The sequence below is a fragment of the Hippopotamus amphibius genome, chromosome 7 (genome assembly GCF_030028045.1).
Source record: "Hippopotamus amphibius kiboko isolate mHipAmp2 chromosome 7, mHipAmp2.hap2, whole genome shotgun sequence".
Taxonomy (NCBI): Eukaryota; Metazoa; Chordata; class Mammalia; order Artiodactyla; family Hippopotamidae; genus Hippopotamus; species Hippopotamus amphibius.
Genome location: NC_080192.1, coordinates 116,287,580 through 116,310,301, shown reverse-complemented (window position 1 = coordinate 116,310,301; position 22,722 = coordinate 116,287,580). Strand labels below are relative to the sequence as shown.

The 22,722-nt window shown below is 37.3% G+C and overlaps 1 long non-coding RNA gene across 1 annotated transcript; it reads left to right on the top strand.

The window, feature by feature from the left end:
* The first annotated feature begins 11,572 nt into the window (after positions 1-11,572).
* On the top strand, positions 11,573-15,863 carry LOC130856559 (uncharacterized). Its single transcript, XR_009054617.1, has 3 exons — positions 11,573-11,629; positions 12,898-13,010; positions 15,781-15,863. It is a non-coding gene; the product is annotated as an uncharacterized LOC130856559 (long non-coding RNA).
* Positions 15,864-22,722: the final 6,859 nt, after the last annotated feature.

The window sequence follows — 22,722 nt, the reverse complement described above, 5'->3', positions numbered from 1 at the left end:
AGCTCCTTGTAGGGTTGTGGCTAAAATTAAATGAAATAAGAAAAATGTTACACAGTGCCTTGAACATGTGTTAAGAACAATTTAGTAAATTGCTTTTGTGCTGTCAGTTGAATGAGATTGTTGACCTGAAACATGCTGCCAGATATTTCTCCAGCAAAGATGGGTTTATTTGGGATCAGCAGAGAGTTGCACTTTGGGGTCTGCAATATATGGCAGTCCCTTCAGGGCAAGGGAAGGAGAACACTTTTATAGAGAGGAAAAGGAAGTTGCGAGGGCTCTAGTAAATAAGGAGCCTGTGGCTTTTCACTGACAGAGTCCTTGCCAGGAAAGAAGTCTTTCTTCTTCTGTTGGGCTCCGCTACCATCATAGGGTGTGAAAGCTCTCCCTCTGGTCTCACAACTCTACTCAATTGAGGTTTTTTAATGTTTTATATTTCTGCATTTTAATCAAGATCTTTTCTCTGAAAGTGTCTCTGATCAAGAGTCAGGTTTTTCTAGTTTCAGCATCTTTTTGTCTCTCAGTGTCAAGAAGGACATTTCCTGGGTGTAGTGTCTCAGAAAGTTCACAAATTGGAAACCTATTAAAGTCACAATCAAGTAACCAAGAGGGAGAACTTTCAGGCACTTTTTGTCTAAAGTCCATATGTTATCAAGATCATAAGACATTGGAGATCATCTGAAGCATTATGTCATCTTCAAAGGTTTGGTGACAAACTTCCAGCAGGCCTGTGTCCGAATATTTTTCCAAATCTGGAAAAGCTATCCAAGCAGATGTCATCTGTTTCAGTTTCAGGAAATCTTTGAGTTCAAGTCACCAGATGATGTGCAGGCCCAGTCAGGGTTTGGCACTTTCTTTAGGTGTGTCACGTGAATCTAAGAGTTTATTCCTTGGAATTTGGCAACACAATGCTTGGTTAGAGCTTGATAGAGCCTTTTCAGTGAGGTTAAAGAGAGTTCTTCTGAAGGTATATTTTCCAATGGATGACATTCCCTTTAGTGATTTTCATCCAAAGCTGGGCCTTGCCTTTGCTAATAAGCATATGAACTAGCTGATAGATGTCAGAGAAGCCAGGCTGACAAGTTTGAAGGACTATATTAAATTCCTCAGAAAATCTATGAGGATCTTCAGTTACTTTGGGGAAATCTTTGACTGTGGATCACAGTTCAACCTTAGTTCAGGGAGGCTATGAAATTAGTGTTTAGCCTCTATATGCTCAGAAGCCTTAATTTTAAAGAGACAGGTTCTGAAAAACTCAGGGGAAAAGAGAGTGGGGAAAAATTCGGACGAAAAGAGAGTTTCAGAGAAAAGGGAAAGTTTGGTGGGAGAATTAGTATGACGGGGAGGATTAAGGGTATAGTGTAGGTTTAGGTTGCTTAGAAGGGAAGGAAGATGGCACAGAAGGTGAAGCCTAAAACAAAGAAGCCAAGAAAGAAGAGCCTGACCCATTTTATCTTTATTAAAATGTATGTTTGCATCAGTTAACATCTCGTTTTGTAGAGAGGCTAGACTCCTGAAAACATTGGGAAGCCTCAAAGTATGAATGGAAATAAGCATTCTACTCAGTTCTGGAAATTTTTGTGCTCTTGTAGTCCAATTTGGTTTTAAGAAAATTAAGTTTGAGGATTTCAAAAGTTCCCCATAATGGCTAATGGTATGCTAAATTGCTTTAGGTTGGGCCAGTCCATTTAGTTAGAAATGTGCATGAGGAAGGACCTTAGTTTTTAAACATGAGATCAGCTGGAGTCACTGTAGGAGGATGCCCTCAAAATACTTAGGGATCCCATTTCCCAGAGGATTTTCCTATAGAAGAAAGAAAAAACTTCAAACAGCTTAGACAGTGTACAGCACAAATGGCTCAATTCAAACAGCTTGCAAGACAATTCCAGCCAATTCAAAGGAAACAGTTTGGTCCCAGAGGAGCCAGGCCAAGGGCTTTTTCAGCCAGTTTCCAGAAAAAAGCTCTTCCAAAGGAATAGGCCTAAGGCTATACACCTGGTACAGTTTCATTTGAAGCAGCCCCTTCCTGAAGGAATTGGACCAAAGACAATTTCAGCCAGCATCAGTTGAAAATTTGATTTCAAGATAAGATTAAATCAAAAAATGAGTACTTGCATACAGAACAAGGCCTTAACCAGAAAGATGAAAATTTTAAATAGATCCTGAATAAAGTCTGGAGAACTTCAAATACAAAGAGGACAAAGACACACCTTCAAACCCAGTGTTGTCAAGAAAAGCAGTGAGTGACAATGGGCTTGACTATGGGTACCACACCTGTTTGCTCACCAGCCCCAGAGCCATCAGGAGTCTTCTACCGTCCCTGTATGGGCCACCAAAATGTTGACCTGAAACAAATAGACTGCAATATATTTCCCCAGCAAAGACGGGTTTTTTTGGGATCAGCAGAGAATTGCAATTTAGGGTCTGCAACTATGGCAATCCCCCCATGGCAAGGGAAGGAGATCATTTTTACAGAGAGGAAAAGAAAGCTGGGAGGGCTCTAGTAAACAGAGAGTCCATGGCTTTTCATTGGCTGAATCCTTGGTGGAAAAGAAAAGGAGACTTCCTTTCCTCTACTATCATCACAGGGAGTGTGAGCTCCCCCTCCTGGTCTTTCAATTCTATTTAATTGAGGTTTCTGTTTATTAATATATTTTTAGATTTGTTTATTTATTTATTTAAATTTTGGCTGTGTTGGGTCTTCGTTGCTACACACGGGCTTTCTCTAGTTGTGGCAAGCTGGGGCTACTCTTTGTTGCAGTGCGCCGGTATCTCACTGTGGTGGCTTCTCTTGTTGCAGAGCACGGTGTCTAGGCACACGGGCTCCAGTAGTTGTGGCATGTAGGCTCAGTTGCTCCATGGCATGTGGGATCTTCCTGGCCCAGGGAACAAACCTGTGTCCCCTGCACTGGCAGGTGGATTCTTAACCACTGCGCCACCAGAGGAAGCCCTGTTTATTAATTTTTTACAAGATCAAAGTGTTCAGAAAATGCTCCTGGATTTGGGGTGAGATAAAAACTTAACAGTTCACAACAGTCAAAATTAGTTATTTTACCAATAAATAAGCTGGCAACATATTTGAAATTTTTTCTTTATAAATTTTCCTTTGTAAAAGTGGCTCTAAGCCATAGATTACATTATAATAATGTAGAGGATAAAACAAACAAATGAACAAACAAAATATACCCCAAATATCAAGGCCTACTTCAGACCAATTAAATCTGACTTTCTGTGGGGAGTCAATTTCTATGTAAGCTCCTCGGGTGATTCTAACATGTGACCACAGTTGAGAAACACCAGTTTGTAACATCAATGGTCTTGGGTAACTTAATCACAGAGAGATTCTTCCAATGACCATGATTTTTGTGTGTCTGTTTCAGGGTCAGTGATAAAGCCCATTGGTTTGTGCCCTGCTTTTCTTCTCGTGATGGCTCTGTTCATAATCCCTCAGTTTCCTGAAAAGGATCTGGCAGACACAACAGCCTTCAGTGTCCCTTGAAATGGTAAGTGACATGTAAAAGTAATTTGAGAGCTGGTTTAGAGCTGAAGCCTTGCGGCTGGAGGAAAGACACAAATGCTTCTTAGTGCTTGATTACCAGTTACCATGACAATTTCTTACTTTTTCCTTGTCTCCCTGGATCCTTTCCTTTTCCCTTTTTCTCATTACTTACCTGATCTATTACTTTATGCTTCTCAGCTTCTTGTTCGTTTTTCTTTATTTTTTCTTTCACTTTTTCTTCTCAGAGAAAAGCATACACACTTCAGGGTAAGAAAACTAAGCTGACATGCATTCATTGTAATGCCAGCAAGTCCTACCAGCTCCACTTTGATTTTTGATTCCATAGCCGTTTTGGAGTGATTTAGATTTTTTATTTTTTTTTGATTTCTAGATTACTACAGTTCAACTGAGCTGTTGTATTAATGTTGTGTCCCAAGAATACTTATCAAATGTTAATTGGTTAAATTTTGATGGTTATCCAATGGTTACGTGTTGGTGTACAGTTGTTCAAAGTAATCTCTTAATATCATTTTTACTTCTATAGAATCAATAGTAATGTCCTCATCTTCATTTCTCATTTCAGTACTTTTTCTTCTTTTTCTTTTTCCTGATTCATCTAGCCAAATATTTGTCAATTTGTTGGTCTTTTCAAAAAATCAACTTTTTTTTTAAATGAAGAGCATTTTTTAAAATTAATTAAATAATTTATTTATTGGATTTATTTTTTTATTGGCTGCATTGGGTCTTTGTTGATGCAATGGGCATTCTCTTGTTGCAGCGAGCAGGGGCTACTCTTCATTGTGGTGCATGGGCTCCTCATTGTGGTGGCTTCTTTTGTTGTGGAGCACAGGCTCTAGGCACGTGGGCTTCAGTAGGTGCAGCACATGGGCTCAATAGTTGTGGCTCACGGGCTCTAGAGCGCAGGCTTAATAGTTGTGGCACACGGGCTTAGTTGCTCCTTGGCATATGGTATCTTCCTGGGGCAGGGCTCAAACCCATGTCCCCTGCATTGGCAGGCAGATTCTTAACCACTGCACCACCTAGGAAGTCCCCAAAGAATCAACTTTTAATTTCAATAATTTCCTCTATCATTTTCTGTTCTCTACTTCACTTATCTCTGCTCCAACTTGACTGTTTCCTTCCTTCTGCTAGCTTGTGGTTTAGTTCTTTTTTATCTAGTTCCTTAAGTTGTAAAATTAGGTTGTTGATTTGAGATTTTTTTTTTAATATAAGCATTTATAGCTGTAAATTTCCCCCTTAAGTACTGCTATTGCTTCGTTCTTTAAATTTTGGCAAATTGTGTTTTAATTTTCATCCATCTCTAAGTGTTTTCTAATTTCACTTGTAGGTTTTTCTTTGATCCATTGGTTATTTAATAATGTTATTGAATTTCCAAAAAATTGTGAAATTTCCAGTTTTACCTCTCTTATTGATTTCTATCTTCCCTTGTGGTCAGAAAAGATACTTTGTGTGAAATATATCTTTCATATCTATTGAGACCCTAATTTTAATGCATTACTCTCAAAAATCATGTTGAAAAAAAAGTGTAGTTACAAACTCCACTTGTTACAAACTCAACAGTTGCTACAATAAGGCAAGCTTTTACACTTGCCCTTGTATTGTCCTTTATCATGATCTTTATTTTTGCCTTCTAGCTTTCAGTTACTATCTAATATCCTGTCATATCACCCTGCAGGTGTTCCCTTCAGCATTTCTTGCCAGGTGGACCTAATGGTAACAGACTCCCTCAACTTTTCTTTAATCTGGAATATCTTAATGTTTCCCTCACTTTTCAAGGATAATTTTGCCAGATATGGGATTCTTGGTTGACAGTTGTTTTCTTTTAGTGTTTTGAATACACTGGCCCACTGTCTTGTGGCCTTCAAAGTTTCCAATGAGAAATATGTTGATAATCTTATTGAAGATAACTTATATATGATGAATCGCCTCTCTCGCTCTCTCTCTCTCATGTTTTTAAGATTCCCTTTCTCTTTCTAAAGCTTGATTATAATGTGTCTCAGTACGGACCTCTTTGAACTCAACTTACATGAAATTTGTTAAGCTTCTTGAATGTTTACATTCCTGTGCTTCATCAAATTTTAGAAGTTTTTTCTTTTTAAGCCATTATTTCTTAATATGTTCTCTCTGCCCTATATTTTCTCTTCTCCATCTGGGACTTCCACAATATGTATGTTGGTCCACTAAGTAGTGTGTCATAGATCCTTTAGGCTTTATTCATGTTTCTTCAATCTTTTTTCTTTCTCTTCCTCAGACTTGGTAATTTCCAGTGTCCTATCTTTAAGTATTCTGATTCCTTCTTCTGTTTACTGAAATCTGCATTTGAATTCTTCTAGTGAATTTTCATTCGCTTAGTGTATTTTTCAGTTCCAGAATTTATTTTTGGTTTCTTTTAAGGTTTTCTATCTCATTATTTATATTTCCATTTTATTCACAAAGCATTCTCTTGACTTTCTCCATATCTTCTTTCATTCTTTGAGCTTTTTTATGACAACTGTTTTAAAGTCATTGTCTAGTATATCTACCACCAGGTCTTTTACATTGACCACTTCTATTGATTGATTTTTTCCTTCAAAGGGCCATAGTTTCCTGTTTGTTTGTATGCCTTATGATGTTGTTGTTGTTGCAGATTGGACATTGAACCTAACAGTGTGGTAACTCTGGAAATCAGGACGTCCTCCTTCCCCAAGATTTGCTGGATTTTGATTATTGTAGGTTGTGTCTGTGCTGGGGATCAGCCTGAGGTGTAAACTTAAGGTCATCTTAAGTCTTTTCTGAGCCTTTACCTGTGCATGTGCAGTCACTTTCTAATTTTCCCCATATGTGTACTTGTTTTAGATGTCTTAGTCTTTAATGTGTGGCTCCCAAAAAGGGAAAAAGAGAAGAATAAAATGGGGGGAGGGCAGTGGACCTTTAAATCCCATGGAAAATCACTTCAGCTACGGGGGAGGGCTTGGCAAAAATGGGAAGAAGTGTAACAAAAATAGCTGTTGTCTGTTTGTCTACAACTGTATGATCAGAAGCAGCAATCAGCAGTCAGAACATAAATCCCCAATATTTGGAGGATAGGGTCCATTTTCCCCACCCTGGTTCCCACAGGCTGTGTGCAAGCTGCTCTAGGAACATGTGTATGGCTGCCTGCTATGTAGCTGGGAGCGGGAGATGGGTAGCTATTACTGTACCAAGAGCTGAAATAGAGTGAAAGTAACCACAATTTACTGTCCATGCCTTCTCCTGGGCATTGCCAGCCTTAATATAGTCCAGAATTTCAAAATAGTCACCCCAGTCAGATTCTGCCAAGACAATTGCTGTCTAGGTGGAGAGACAGATTCCTGGTGTTTCCTATTCTGCAATTCTTCCTAGAATCCCATGAATGGTGAATTTTTAATCATCTTAATGAAAACTGTTTCCTATTAATTAATTTAGCTTTCTAAAACGTTATTAATCTGAAATCCCAAGGAAGAAAACTTTTCAAGAGAGATTTCTGATCATATTAAAAGTCTTTGTTCAATTTCCATTGTCCAAAAGTAAAGTACATATTGGAGAACAAACTTCACAGTAGACTTTTAGCCTTTTCCCCATAATCCAATGTGTTCAAATTTCAATACTCATATGCAAGCATTACGCACTAGAGATGGTCACAAATAGAGTTAAACCACATTTACTTCCTTTAATGTTTATATTTATGTCAATACCAGTTTCTAAGCAGTACAGTTTTTCTTCTCTTTACCTCAACAATAAAACTAAAGATCAATTCCAGACACCTCTTGGGTGTTCCAGCTCATATTGGGGCTGTAGGTGAGAGGGGAAAATATTTCTATTTCAATAGAGATTTTCACTAACTATGCAAAGTCATTTTTCAATCCACATTGAATAAAGCATTTATGCACTTAATAGTTCATTTATTCATCTATAGTCTGAGTTCTTGTTACCACTAGAACTTTTCAAATTCCTCAGCACAGTCTAGTGAGTCTGATTTCCAATGAGATAAAATTTAATCAAATTACTGATTTACCTGTCAGGTAAAAGTTAACCTACTAGTTGCTGGAGATACAACAGTAAGTTAGTCATAGATTTGTTTCTTAAGAAACCCTCAGGGCTTCCCTGGTGGTGCAGTGGTTAAGAATCTGCCTGTCAATGCAGGGGACACGGGTCTGATCCCTGGGCTGGGAAGATCCCACATGCCACGAGTAACTAAGCCCATGTGCCACAACTACTGAGCCTGCACTCTAGAGCCCATGATCCACAACAATTGAAGCCCATGTGCCTAGAGCCTGTGCTCTGCAACAAGAGAAGCCACTGCAATGAGAAGCCTGTGCACCACAACAAAGAGTAGCCCCTGCCTGGCACAATAAGAGAAAGCCTACATGCAACAACAAAGACCCAACACAGACAATAAATAAGTAAATAAATAGTAAACACAGTTTCATTTAAAAAATAAAAAAGAAGCCCTCAGACTATTGGGTGGAAGATGTTGGATCACAGGGAAAAGACATACATGATCAATTATATTAAAACACAGTAAGTACAATAGTAGAAAGCACAGAAGGGAAAAAAAGTGCTGCTTGGAGGAGTCATAAAGGCACATTACACGGATGACACCTGACTCAGCCTTGAAAGATAATCGAGAGTTAACTATGCAAATGATATGGAGACAGTTAAATAAGTGGGCAGCAAACGCAATGATACATTGGTATATTCAAAGATGTGAAATTCAGAATGGCTAGATCAGGGTGTTTATAGAAACAATGGGTGGGGGAAGATTTTGAAAAATTTGCAAAAAGTCAGATTTTGAAGGATTTTATACCCTTAACCAAAGACATTGGACTTGATATTGTAGGCAATAGAACAGTAAAGGGAATTTTAAATCAGGGAGTGATTTATGAATATTTGTTTATCAGGAAGTTATTTCTAACAGTACACAGAGGATTAATTAGGAGCTGGTAGCAGGCCCAAGAATGAAATGTCTTCAACCCTGGAGAAAAGATGGAAAAGAGGATTAATGCTTGGGAGACTTTCATGAAATATAATTGACAACTTGCCATTGGTTGGTTTTAAATTGTGAAAGAATTTGCTTAGGAGAAAGTTAACTTTGAAGTACCTGAGGTCACTAGAGATAACTAACAGATTACTATAAATTCAGGCATAGTGTTTGAGAGAGAGTTGAAATAATGTGGATGCATGAGCTAAAGCAGTATGTGGTTCGAATGGAAAGATAAGTTAGCCAAGGGCAAAACTCCAGTGGTAGGTTTCCAGACATTAGCCAGGTGTTATCTTTAGTAGACTCTCCACATTGAGTTTAGTAGGATCTCTGCAGATTTTACTGAACAAATTATCTTCTGACTCATCCTATATTAATCATATTTTATATCCCTCTTGAATCTTTGAGAAAAAATGAGCCTAATTGAGCATATGTTATGCTTTTTTATTTTTAAAAAGATTAATGCATTAGAGCAGCAGCACTATGTTTCTTAATAATAAAAATAGCTTAATCATTTAAAAATGTTTAGCAGAAGAGAGGTACGGTGGTAGAGATTATATTCACAGTCCTATAAAGTAAGAACAATTCATAATCTCATAGTACAGGTGAAGTACATGAAACTTAGAGGGTTTAATAACTGGGATTCGAATTCAGGCTCCAAAGCTCTAGATCCCATGCTCTAAACCTCTAGATCCCATGCTCTAAACCAGTGGTTTTAAAGAATTACTGATGCCTAGATCTACCTCCAGAGATTTTGACTTAATTGCCTCAAATGAAGCTCAGGCATTGGTCCTAAAAGCTCCCCTGGCAATTTTGATTGTAGTCAGAGATACAAACTAGTGCTTTAAACCTTATCACATCACTGCCTCCGTTTTGGAAGATGCCACCACATTGCACTATCTCAATGGCTTCCCTTGGAGTGTGATGTAGTTAGTGCCTGGTGGAGTTGTGTAGCGTGGCTCAACACAAACACTCTCTGAAAAACCTTCAAATCCAAGGATTTTAAAAAGTATAAATAATTGGAATGAATTTACCTGACAATCGGAGTTGGGATAGTTTTTCTACCATTTTATGGTTATGTAATAGTTTTTTAGAACTTAAGAGATCCTACATACTTATTAAGAGTTACTACTATCAATTTATTTGGTTGATCATCAATATAATCAATCAGTAGAATCACAGATCCAGAAATGGGCACAATACTTTCATTTCTGAAATGGAGAGCAATGCCATGGTGTTACTATGTAGAGTGATGTGGCTGGGGGAAGGGAGGAATGATGTATCCTTTGAAGGAGGGGAGTTAGAACAAACTGTCATTCTGAATTCTTACCTTTTCTTACTCCTTTTGAAAACCTTTAGCTTCATTTACTCCTGTGAGAACTTCACAAAGCTCCTGACCAACTAGAAGTGGTCTAGGGATCTACTGGAAAACAACCACGACAAAATCAAGGGAGGGGGCAGGATAGAGGTAGGCTGAGAGTCTAGACAGAATAATCCTGTTGTAATCCTGGGAAGGGGTGATGTCATCCTTAGATGCCATCCCAGACATTCCTGAATGGAGGCAGCAGGGATGGAGCTAGAGCAATACAAACATTAGCTCTTATGCAAAGAGAATGGGCCCTGGAGACAGACAGTCAGTCCAATCTAGCCCGATACTTCACTAGCTGTGTGACCTTGGGTAAAATAACTAACCTCTCTGAATTTCAATTTGCTCTTCTATAAAAGGAGGTGGTGCTACTTCCCTCCCAGGCTTCATGTGAACTCCTAAACATGAAAAGTGCCCAGCTCAAGCCTGCTTACTGATTTCCCCTTCACGTTGGCCTCAGCTGAAGCACAGTGATAGCCAAAGCAGAAAGTACAAGGGAACAGCAGCTGTGGTGGTGAGAATGCAAAGAGAAGGTGAAAATGAGGTGGGCTGGACACGGAGCACGGTTGCGGGATTTGAAACCTCCATTATGGCCGCAGTCACACAAAATCAATTCCATTTGTTTGCAAAAAAATAAAAAAAGGAATCACCCTTGTAACGCTGCAGCCTCTTACCCGTCTGGGAATAATTCAGCTGGCCCTGCTTTTGGCAGCGTCAGCTGGATACCCAGTAGGGTCTCCTCAGAAAGAGCACAGGCTGTAGTCATTTCATTTTCTAACATTGCTGCCTGTTTTCATTTAATTAAGAGGACTGACCTTTAGAAAGAGAGTTTATTTTTTTCTCTTCCCTTTGCTTACTTATGATCCTAATGGAAGCCGAAAATCTGATGGCAAAGAGGGCCGAGTTTTCACTGATAAGGCTAACAGATTGTTCCTATTTTTACAAAGAAATGACACAGGCATAATTATAGATGCATAAGCCAGAATCACTTTCAGATAAGCCTAACCTCAAGTAGGTGAGTAGATGCGAACAGTGGGAAATGAAAGATAAGCCTGAGAGGAATGTATATCAAAAAGAATATCCCGTATACCAAAAAACCGAGGCTCTGAGAACCTGTATCCTTGTAATTAGCCTTTATCCAAAGCAAATTACAGTCAGATTCTTACTTAATCCTTTAAATCTCTGAATATAGAAAAGTAGCTACTTAAACCGTCTGTTGTGTGTGGCATTTGCTGTGCTCTTTAGATAGAATGGCCACATGAACCAGTGAGAAAGGGGATGGGACCTGTTAGGGCAAATGCCATAGGACGTGCCAGTGGTTGGTAATCTGCTTTGTGAGGTTAGCGAGCAGGTGGGGACCCTCAAGCACTGGGTGGAGCTGTAAGAAAACTCTGGCGTTTGCTTCACCTTGGATTTATCCACAAACTCCCATGAGCCAGTCTCTGCTCAGGAGAGTCCAAAGCATTCATCCGGATTCTGAGTGTAAGAGCCACTGCTGCTGTGTTCGTATTCTTTGTTCTTGGTGCCCTTTTCACTTTCTATTAGGGAATACATTTCCTCTGATCTTCACGGAGACCATTCACCTGGATGGGATGAGATTTTGTTACTGAAATAGAGCTGACTCTCAATCACGTCCTGTTTGATGACTAAATGAGGGCACCGTCGTCTTCACCAGCGTAACACCATGCTGATGACAGCTCTTTCGGGTGGTGATGAACTTAAGCCCCTGGAGTTTAGCCATGACCCTCTTTCTAGTTTCATCGAATTGGTAAGCAAATCTTCTTTACTCAGCTATCATTGGTTTATGGACAGATTACTCAAAACAATACAATAACTATTGGAACTAAGACTTTGGTCCTGAGAAAGTCTGAAATTTGTGTCTCCCCAAAGGTGAGCACTTTTACTTCTGTACCCCAACAGTAACAAGCGAGTATTAGAGGCAGAGTTGGAGTATTTGATTCCCTTCTTTTGTAAAATATCATCAAATATCATTGCATATGAAATGGAGCAAAGAGAAAAATAAACAAAATGTAAATGGGATATTTGAATAAATGCTTCTAAGTAAATCCTAAATCACGGTATTATATCCCCTAGTTTTCTCCTTCAGTGTTAGAAATAGAATTAGCATGAATTTTTCCAGGTATATTTCCACTGAGTGAAAAGAAAGAATATTTCTCATGTTGCTAATCTAATAGCCTTGCCTCAGGTGTTGGCATCACTTTAAATGAAGAAAAGGTCAGAGAACTATGAGGTACTAAGCAGTGCCACACTTACAGCATCTCTTTCTACTTTCCCAGCAGTCTTCCTGCCCTTGGATATTTTCAATCCATTATAAATGATTTCGTAGGAGGTCACATAATTTGCCACATATGTGAATGAACTCAAGGAAAGAAGTGCCATAAACAAAATTGTTTTTGTGCACCTATTGGTATCTACTTACACACACACACACACACATGCTTCTCATTTTAACAATACCCGATAAATCAAAGTCATTTTCAACTTTGAGCTCTAGTGTGTAATAGATTCCTTCTCAACTCAGCTCATTATAAACTTAACGTGAAATTTGAGGCCAAGTAGCAATCCTTACAGCATACTAGTCCTTACTCTAACAGCAGTGATATTGAAGAGTCTATTTTTAGAGCTGGTGTGGCATTTGAATGTATTCTTGTGCATGATATTAACAGTCATTGCACAGATCACAGTAGAAATAAAGTCCATCCACAAAGAAGATACTAGATGGAGGGGGTTGCAGATCCTTTATAAATGGCTGTGGGGAGAATCCTATAAAGGCTTTAACTTCTATTTTTAGGATGACAGATATTTGCTGATGGAAAGATTTTTCTTCTTTCTTTTTTACCTATCATTTTTTTTTTTTTGGATATTAACAACATCTGCAGTATTTTCTCCAGTTGATATTATGATCCATATGGCAGATTTAACACAATGCCTGTCAGTTGCCTAAATCCTCCCTGGGAAAAGCAGTTTTGCACACACACCTCCTTATGTATCATCTTAGCTCATTTCTTTTTCCAGGTAACAGATCTGTGACGCTCAGTGAAGTTGGAAGCTATCACTGTTGTCCTGAACTAGTGGCACTAGACTCCTCCCCAGGGAACCAGCCGCATCTATTTAAGATACACTTTTAGGTGAGTATGTGGGACATCTTTGGTAAATAGAAGGGTTCTTAATAGAAAGCATCAATGTCTTAACAAGAAAATATTGGTCTTGAATTTACAAGACAAAAATCAAGGTTTGTGCAGCATTGTAAATGAGGGTCAGGGTGATCTAATATGGAGATACAGTAATGTTCTTTTCTTCAGCAACTTAACTGTTGCCAGACTAATAATAGCCAGGGGAGAGGGCAAATGCTGAAGAGCCTCTATTTTCCTTCCTTGGTAATGGCTGCATGTGACCTTGAGTGTTTGTAGATGGGCAAATGGCTATAAGTCTGAGTCCAAAGTAAATTTTCTTTGATTAATATTTTAATTACAAATATAAATTATTCATTTATAAAGATAACTATTCCACTTCCAATCTTCCTGCTTTTCTCTGTCCCTTCTTGCTTTAAAAAAGGGAGAGAAACTGTGGCTTTATCTCTTAATCTAATTCATAGCTGCTCCTCTTGCCAGCGACAAAATGTCCAAATGTGACAATATGATACCAACATAGGGTGTGATGACAAGGAGAGTGAAAGCGCTGTGCTCAAAGGGAGATATAACCAAGGAGGATAATAGGATGGAACAGAGCAGAAAAGTTAGAACCGGTTTTATTTTTTCCAACAAGTATGTATCAAATGGTTGGCAGGTGCTGTCTTTAACATTGTCCTGCAAAGGGCTGTAAAATCCACTCATGGTTATTACAAAGGCAAGAAGTCTTTGTTGCCAGAGTACCTGCTTGCATTTCTGTTGCAACTCTTAGGTATTGTCGTACAGTGTGTGTGTGGTTGCCCATCTTCCCCAGTAAACCACTGGACCAAATGGTCTTTGGATTAGGCATCTCTGTTTACCCAAAGCTAGCAGAGAGCCTGACACAGATTAATCACCTAACAAATGCTTATTATATTGTTTGTTTGAAAATTGGGTCAAAATGAGTTGTTCTTCTAGAACTATAGAAATAAGAGAGCATAGATCAAGACCCCAAGATTCTAAAGCCTGGTGCTTACCCCAAATGGGGGTCTAGGATTTGATAAGAATATTTTCCGTATGCTTGGGCAAAAGGTATGGGAAGAAAGTGTACTTGCTATTCAATGTCAGGAAATAGAAACAAAGCATCAAAGTGAAAGCGTAGAATTTGTACAGAAAGAGAGAGAAGAAGAGGACATGCAGGAGGGCAGAGAAGTCCACTTGCGCAGACATTTGGGGAAAGACAGGTACAGGAAGACAATAGAAGGTAGGAAGATCCTGGGAGGCTCATACAAGACTCCTAAGTGAGAGGATAACTTGGGCTGTACAGATGTGTAGCAGTCAGTTTCAGAGGCCACACACACCTGTCTGCATGGCCATGGCACATACGTTGTAGAAATTACTCAAGAGCTCCTATCAATATATAGAACTGACAGATCTGAAGTAGATGCCTACCATTTGTATAATTTCTGTTTGGTTGTAAATAAGAGGAAAGTGGGTAGACGTGGCCAGAAAGAGGGTGTTGGGAAAGGGAAATTGCACTTGGATCCATATATTTTATAATGCAGGGACACATCTTTAACTACTTCAAATTCTTCTCCAAATCTTGCCAGTGTCTATATATTTGCTTCTATGTATATTCAGTTATAGTCTTTAATTTAAGCCCTTTTTCTATTTTATATCCTATGCCAAATTAAAAAAAAACCTACTTCCTCTCATTTTCTGAAGTACAGTTTTGAACCAGCATAAAACTATACAAATCTTTGTCTGGTTTTTCTAATATAGCTATTTTAATTTTGCTAATTTTTATAGTTTTATATCCCTGTTTTTCAGAAGTTCCATTTCCTTCATTATATAACACTAAAATCCTTTCATTACCTTCCTTTTTATAATAAAATTATAAAGCTTTCACTATGGTTCAGAAAATCACATCTCCACTAAAAGCACTCTGCACCAAATTATCTCTTTATCACTAATTTACCTTTTTAACAACATAGACCAGTAAGAGACCAAATGTCAAAATAAATTTTTCCTTTTCCCAAGAGAAGTTAATAACCTGCTCTCCTAGAATGTAGTCAGGATGGTTGGTAAAAGAATGCTAATACAGGCATACCTCATTTTATTGTGTTTCACAAGTACTGTTTTTTCGTGTTTTTTGTTTTTTTGTTTTTTACAGTAAATACTCTTTTTTACAATTTGTATGTTTGTGGCAAAACCCTGAAATGAGCAAGTCTATTGGCATCCTTCTCCCATCAGCATTTGCTCACTTCGGGTCCCTGTGTCATGTTTTGGTAATTCTAGCAATATTGCAAACTTTTTCATTAGTATTATATTTGTTATGGTAATCAGTGATCTTTGATGTTGTACTACCACTTGCTGACGTCGCAGATGATGGTTGGCATTTTTAGCAATAGAGTATTGTTTCAGTAAGGTATGTCTTTTTTTAATAGATGTAATGCTAATGCAGAGTTAATAGACTATAGTCTAAACATACACTTTATATGCACTGGGAAATCAAAAAGTTAGTGTGAGTTGCTTGATACTGATATTTGCTTTATTGCTGTGGTCTGGAGATATCACCAAACCCGTGATAGCTCTGAGGTCTGCCTATGCAGTGTTACAATGGACTGATTTTAGATCAAATGCAGTTTGGAGGAACTGTAATCCATAAGCACACAGTAATTACAACATTAATTATTTTAGTGACTTTGACTGTATCCTTCTCCGGCTCAGCTTGTGTACGCAGAGCACCTTCTAGAATAATCTTTAGATCTCATTTGTGCTTACCTTACAGCGCACAGATAGTACTATGAGGACAAAGACACGGTTAAAGGAATGTAGGCATCCTCCATGTATTTGCCTGGCATTGCAGTAACGTAAGTAATCACTTTCTGGTTCAAAATTTAATGTGATTTCTTCTAGTTTTATAGCCTCAGATTTGTTCTTCATCTCAACTCTGCTCGTTTCATCTGGTTGTTCATTATCAACAGGCTTTTGATTGAAAAGGACGACTCAGAAAATATTAAGTAAAATTTATTTTCTCCAATTAATTTGTACTCTGTCTTGTTTCAGTTTTTAGGAAATAAAAAGTTTGAAAATTATTTCATATTCCATTAACATTAGTTTTCAAAATGAACCAGAAAACTATTCTATTTTGGCTTACAGTAGATTTTAAACTTTTTTAACAATGAAATTTAGCCTCAGAAGTAATTTTTTTTAACTTTTAAAAAAATTTATTTATTATGGCTGCTTTGGGTCTTGGTTGCTGCGTGCGGGCTTTCTCTAGTTGTGGTGAGCAGGGGCTACTCTTCGCTGTGGTGTGCAGGCTTCTCATTGCGGTGGCTTCTCTTGTTGTGGAGCACAGGCTCTAGGCACACGGGCTTCATTAGTTGTGGAGTATGGACTTAGTTGCTCTGCAGCATGTGGGATCTTCCCAGACCAGGGATTGAACCTGTGTCCCCTGCATTGGCGAGTGGATTGTTAACTACTGTGCCACTAGGGAAGTCCTAGAAATAATATTTTGAATGAATGATTCTTGACCCTAATTTTTCTAATATGTAATTTTACATATTTTAAACATTTTAAAAAGCACAACTCGATGATGGGTGATGCCTTGGAGGGCCTGGATGGGGAGGGTGGGGGAGAGTCACGGGAGGGAGGGGATATAGGGATATGTGTATAAATACAGCTGATTCACTTTGGTGTACCTCATAAGTTGGTATAAGAGTGTAAAGCAATTATATTCCAATAAAGAGCTTAAAAAAAAAAGCACAACTCACTTCAGCATTTTGTTTTCACTTTTTAAAAATAGCAATACGATTTCCTTAAATGTTCTCTTTTCTTTTGGTATGGTCTATTTGACACAAATCTTTCCTTTCTTTTCTTATCTTCATTTGTGAAATAATCATTATTGATGCCATTAGTATTTTTAATTCACTTTTTGTGAAAGCTCCCATAGATTCTCATAGGATCCATGCCTATTACATTCTATGAACAGAAATGAATGAATATACCAAAATGCATTTTTTCAATATTTTAAAAATTGTTGAGAGCATCTCTCTAAGTGTCACCATCCCTAATGGGTGTCGAAATGGCATGAGATGTCATTGTAGCCAACTCTTTGGGAATGCCTTTTCTACATCTTTAGCTATTTGGAACAAAGTTCTGTGTTAGTTCCTTATGTCTTATTTGAACAATATTAAGGTAGGTAGAAGTAATATTTAATTTCTTTAACTTCCCGATTTTAGCATTGAGAAGCCTACATCTAATCTAATTGAAGCAGCAGAAACAACTCAAGCACTTTTTGTGTTAAATTTGAATATGGAAAAGTAAATTGATGGAAAAAAGAAGCACTATGAATAGTTTAAATCCCAGAAAAAAGTATCAGAAGTAGTTTTCTTTCGATTTCTCAGCAAGTGTTTTCTAGCTGAGTATTTTTTCACAAAGATCTCTCATAATTTGCTGTTGCTGGACACTCAATTTGTTACTGTGCTGACATTTACTCTAGTGTAAATACCAAATGTCACAATCTTGCAATAAATGAATATATTCTACCAATTGATAATTTGAGAAATAACCAATTAATAATGGGTTTTATTAATACAATGCAGGTGTAATAAACTCTGACCATACTTACAGATCTATATTAGGTATCGTATGATATACCAAGGGTATGGCCAATGGCCTTTATCTGAAGAAGTTTTTCACTCTGAGAAGAGAAAGTGTATTAATATGGAATGTAATATAGGCAATGTCGATAATTATAACAATAAGGCAGCCCAGTGTTTAGATGCAGAGCAGGCAAGATCTGTGTAGTGTCTGACTTGGTGAGGCAAGCAGTGGGACATGAATTGCATGTGTAAGAGGAAATAAGCTTTGTATAGATGGGGAGTGGGATGGAGGACATTTTAGGTGGGAAGGATAGTATGAATAAGGGCAGAGTGATGGGAATATAGGTGAGAGGGTTGTGGGGCTGTTTGCATTAGTCCCTTGGAGCAGAGGATGTAAGTATGTGTATATACCTGTGTAGAGGAAGATGGGAGTACAGTTGAACATTGGAAAGAGTTGGTGGCTGTTTATGGAAGCTAGGAGGGTCAGTTGTATCTTGAACTTTATTCTGAACCTTATTCTATAGATAGTTCTAGACCTCTAAAGACTTCTGAGTTAATAGTTGCCTTATATGAAACAGTTTTTTGTAGTATTAATATGGCAATATTTTGCAGATTGCTTTGGAAAAGGAAGAAAAGAGAACTCAGTGAGGAAAGTATTCAGTAATCCAGGCACAATAGGTACAGACCAAAAATAGCATGTTAGAGTGGAAAAGATAAAAATTCTAAATGGTGGTTTTAGATTTTTCAGTTCAAGGCAAAGCAGAGAGCTATCTTATGAAATTTGTCTGCTGTTTTTAAAGGTGGCTTTTCCATTTTCTTTCTGCCAGTCTGCCTGTTTATATTCTGACCTGATGCTCTGATAGAGAATATATTTTAGGATTGTTCTCTATGTCTTTTATCCTCATTACAAAGGACTGGTCCAGTGATGACTGTGATGTCTATAAAACTCCTAGTCAATCTGAGGACAAAGAACCTAGCTCAGGTGAAGAAAAATAGATCTGTCTATCTGGGTGTTGCAAAATACTCCATTTTTAGTGATTTTTAAAACTATTGGACCGCACATATTATAACCTACCTCCAAAAGTTTGTGAAATTCAAGAGCTCTGATGTGTTCAATCCCAGATTTACCCTATTTTATGCCTGACTTTGGACAAGTCATTTAACCTCTGGGTTTTCTCGTATCTAAAACTGGCATGATAACAATATCCCAGGAAAACTGTATGTGCTAGCATATAGAGAGTATGTCACACTGAGCCGCATATATGTTAAGTACTCAATAATTGTTAGCAATTATTAACGTTCAGATAAGTTTTTTTTTTTTTTTTTTTGCTTTTGTGTCAAATAATTTTGCTTTTCATGTGAAACCAATTATCATAGTTTCCCCTATTTGTGGTTTTGCTTCCTGGGGTTTCAGTTACCTGTGATCAACTGCAGTCTGAAAATACTAAATGGGAAATTCCAGAAATAAACTATTCACAAGTTTTAAATTGCCCACAGTTCTGAGTAGGGTGGCGGACTCCCTCACTCCATGGCTCCATCCTGTCTGGGACAGGAATCATCAGTCTGTCCAGTGTATCCCTGCCTATTAGCCACTTACTAACAACCCTGGTTATCTGGTTATCAGAATGACTGTCATGGTATCATAGTGCTTGAGTTCAAGTCACCCTTATTTTACTAATAATGGCCCCAGAGCACAAGCATAGTGATGCTGGCAATTCTGATATCCCAAAGAGAAGCCATGAGGTGCTTCCTTTATGGGAAAAGGCACAAGTTCTCAACTTTAATGAGGAAAGAAGAAAAATCACATGCTGAGGTTGCTAAGACCTGTGTATGATAAGAATGAATCTTCTATCTGTGCTAAACTGTGAAGCAGGAAAAAGAAATTTGTGATAGTTTTGCTGTCCTCCACCTCTCCAACTGCAAAAGTTATGGCCACAGTACATGATAAGTGCTTAGTTAAGAGGGAAAAAGCATTAAATTTGTACAATAAAATATTTTGTGTGAGAGAGACTTTTATTACTATTGTTATAGTATATTGTTATAATTGTTCTATTTTATTATTAGTTATTGTTGTTCATCTCTCACTGTGCCTAATGTATAAGTTAAACTTTATCATAGATATATGTGTATGGGAAAAAATATAGTGTATATAGGGTTTGGTACTATCCACCATTTCAGACATCCACTGGGGTTCTTGGAATGTATCCTGAGCAGATAAGGGAACTACTATATGATTCATGATGAGTATGTAATCATTGATAACCATACTGAGTTTCAGGCTCTACATTATTTTTTAATTTATTATCTCAATTACTTCAGTATCAATAACTTCTCAATATCATTTTATTTTGATGTAATCTTGATATGTTAATTCAAATTAACAACAGGGTATGGAGATACCATTTGATTCAGCTTATGAAACAATGAAAACTATGTACTGTGTTAAATATATATGTCATTGTCCTTGACCTCAAGGAGTTTGTAGGCAAGTAAATAGATGCATATATAAATAATAATTATAATATAGTGTCATACTAAATATGACATAATAAAGAATAGGATTAGCCCAATTAATTATCTTAGGGAGCAAAAATAACTTTGCAAAAAAGTGACATGAAAATTATGCTTTTTTAGCTATTAATCTATTGACTGTCAGAATTGTATTTGTCCTATAGGGTATCATGGAGTAGAAGTTAAAGAGGAAGTATATTTGTAAAGCATATGTAACAAAATTTTCTAGTAGCTAGATTAAAAATATAAAGAAATAAGTGATATTATTTTATAACATATTTTATTTAAGCCAATATGTCTAAAATATTTCCATTTCAACTTGCAATTTTTATAAGTAATGAGACAAATCACTTTTTAAAAATGTGAAGTCTCCAAAATCCATATGTATGTCATATTTGCACTACATCTCAAATTGAACCAGTCACATTTCAAATACTTAACAGCCACATGAGGTTAATGTTCACTGTGTTGAAGAGCATAGGACAGATTCAGACTGTGAAGAGCTTGCACACCCTATTGAAGAATTTGGACTACTAACCTTTGATAATATGTAAAGTCTATTCATCTGATACTGTCAGAAATACATTTTTGGCTAGCAAAAATATTTGGCCAAGAGACATGGAAATATTTGTATTCTGCTGTTGATCAATCAACTCTAGTTAGGAAGGAAAAAAAGACAAAGTCATACTTAAGGACAAGGTGAGATTTTCACCCCAGTTCCCCATAGAGGACACAGGGAGCTTGGTTGGACCCCGTGGAGATGAGAATGCCATTACCAAAGCCGAGTCATCCAAAATGGTCTAGAAGTAAAGCAGCCTCAAAAGTCAGTTTAGTAGGGTGTATATGTCCATCCCAGCTTATCATTAGTTTCCTAGTCTTTTGGGGAGAAAACATCTTAAGTGAGAAAGATTAACGTCTTCAGTGAGAAAGATGTAGGAGTCCCCCTGATATCTTAGCATTTAACCCATATGCCCAAACCATTCAAGTTCACTCCTAATGCGTGGAGACAAAAGCAGTTCAAAGAACCACACCATGTATCTGTCAACTTGTTATCTAACGTGATGGCTTTGGGCTTAGCACAATGGCCAATAAACTGTCATTAGTTAGACACTGTGAAGAATAGTGCCTTTGCTCACAGAGATAGGATGATTTGACCCATTCTCTGGGAAAGATGTAATGAGACCTCCATGAAGAATGTTTAATCTCCACCCTAGGGGCCAATATAAGTTTCTAGACACATTTCTGAATATTAAAAGAATTTGGGATTAATTATTTCTTGGCTTCAAAGGGTGTGAGAAGCATTATTATTATTATTTTATTTTGCTTCACAAAATGGTGTACCATGCTGGTTATAAGCTGGGAAGGTCATATATCCTGTTTGGCATATAATAGTTCTAGTTCATTCTGCCTTCCTCCCTCCCCCAGCATTCTATTTAGTTTTACATTTATTACATTAAAAATAGTAAGGTATTGTCAGTAGTCACATTAAAATAAGTCAGAATGAATTTATTATTCTTTGGCTTTGTACTTCTAGCTTCTGTCATGGTCTCATCTAATAGCATTTGATATGCATGTATAGTAAATAGAGTTTAATTTTAACAGGTCATTAAATCTTAAAGAAGACCAATAACAATGCATCTCTCCTACCCCAAACCTTTACAGAATTAATCAAATCTATCTCTTTGAGTCATTAGCCAGAACGTACTTGCTGATAAACCAAAGTGTGTGTTGACAGGAAAAGCTAGGGAGAGGTAAATCTTTCTGGTTTCATTTGATAATGGAAAAAAGTGCTCAACTCTGCTGCTTCTGCCAGCCACGTTGTGCTAAAGCCAGTGATGCCGTGGCCTGTGTCACTGGTCTCAAGGTGCGTGAGGCCTCTAGGCAACCAGTTAGCAGAGTCAGTGGAAAATAGGGGAATTTATAGGCTACTTGTATGTGAAATATGTACAGGAAATAAAGGCTAAGTAGGTCAGCCATAGAGTTTATAGAGGGCAGTCTGAAATATAGTAGTTTTGTAATATAAATCTACATTACTTGGTTTTTGTCTTTTTGAAATATACTATTTAAGGCAGCAATGCGCTCAAAAAATGAAAATGTTGGAAAAAATAAAACATAAGTACTGCATTTGCATTTCTCAAGAAAGTTGATTAATGTTAAATTGCACAAATGATTTGTCAACATTTACCATTTTTCATGAAGGTTGTGATGATATCAGTGGACGCATGACAAGTAAGAAACAAATCTGCTGAATAAGCATTTGCATCTATTTCAAAAGTTACTAATAGTTTTATGACGGCTTACAAAGAGAACAAGGAGTCTTTTATGAAGACTTACCAAGGCAATAATTTTACACATGAAAATGCACAGAATGTGCATTTTTGTTTCACAGTATCATTTTTCATTTAGATCAAAGAATTATTTTTATAAATGTCACTAATTTTAAATTTTAAATTTTCTTGTGTGTGTTTGAAAAGTGCTTGATAGTTTAATGTTGGCAGCATTAAACGATGTCAGTATTATATCAGTGTCATCTGATTCCAAAGAGAAAATAAATTTAATTCCAAAAATAATTCAATTTTTAATCCAATTCATAGAATCCAAGTAATGCTTTGGAA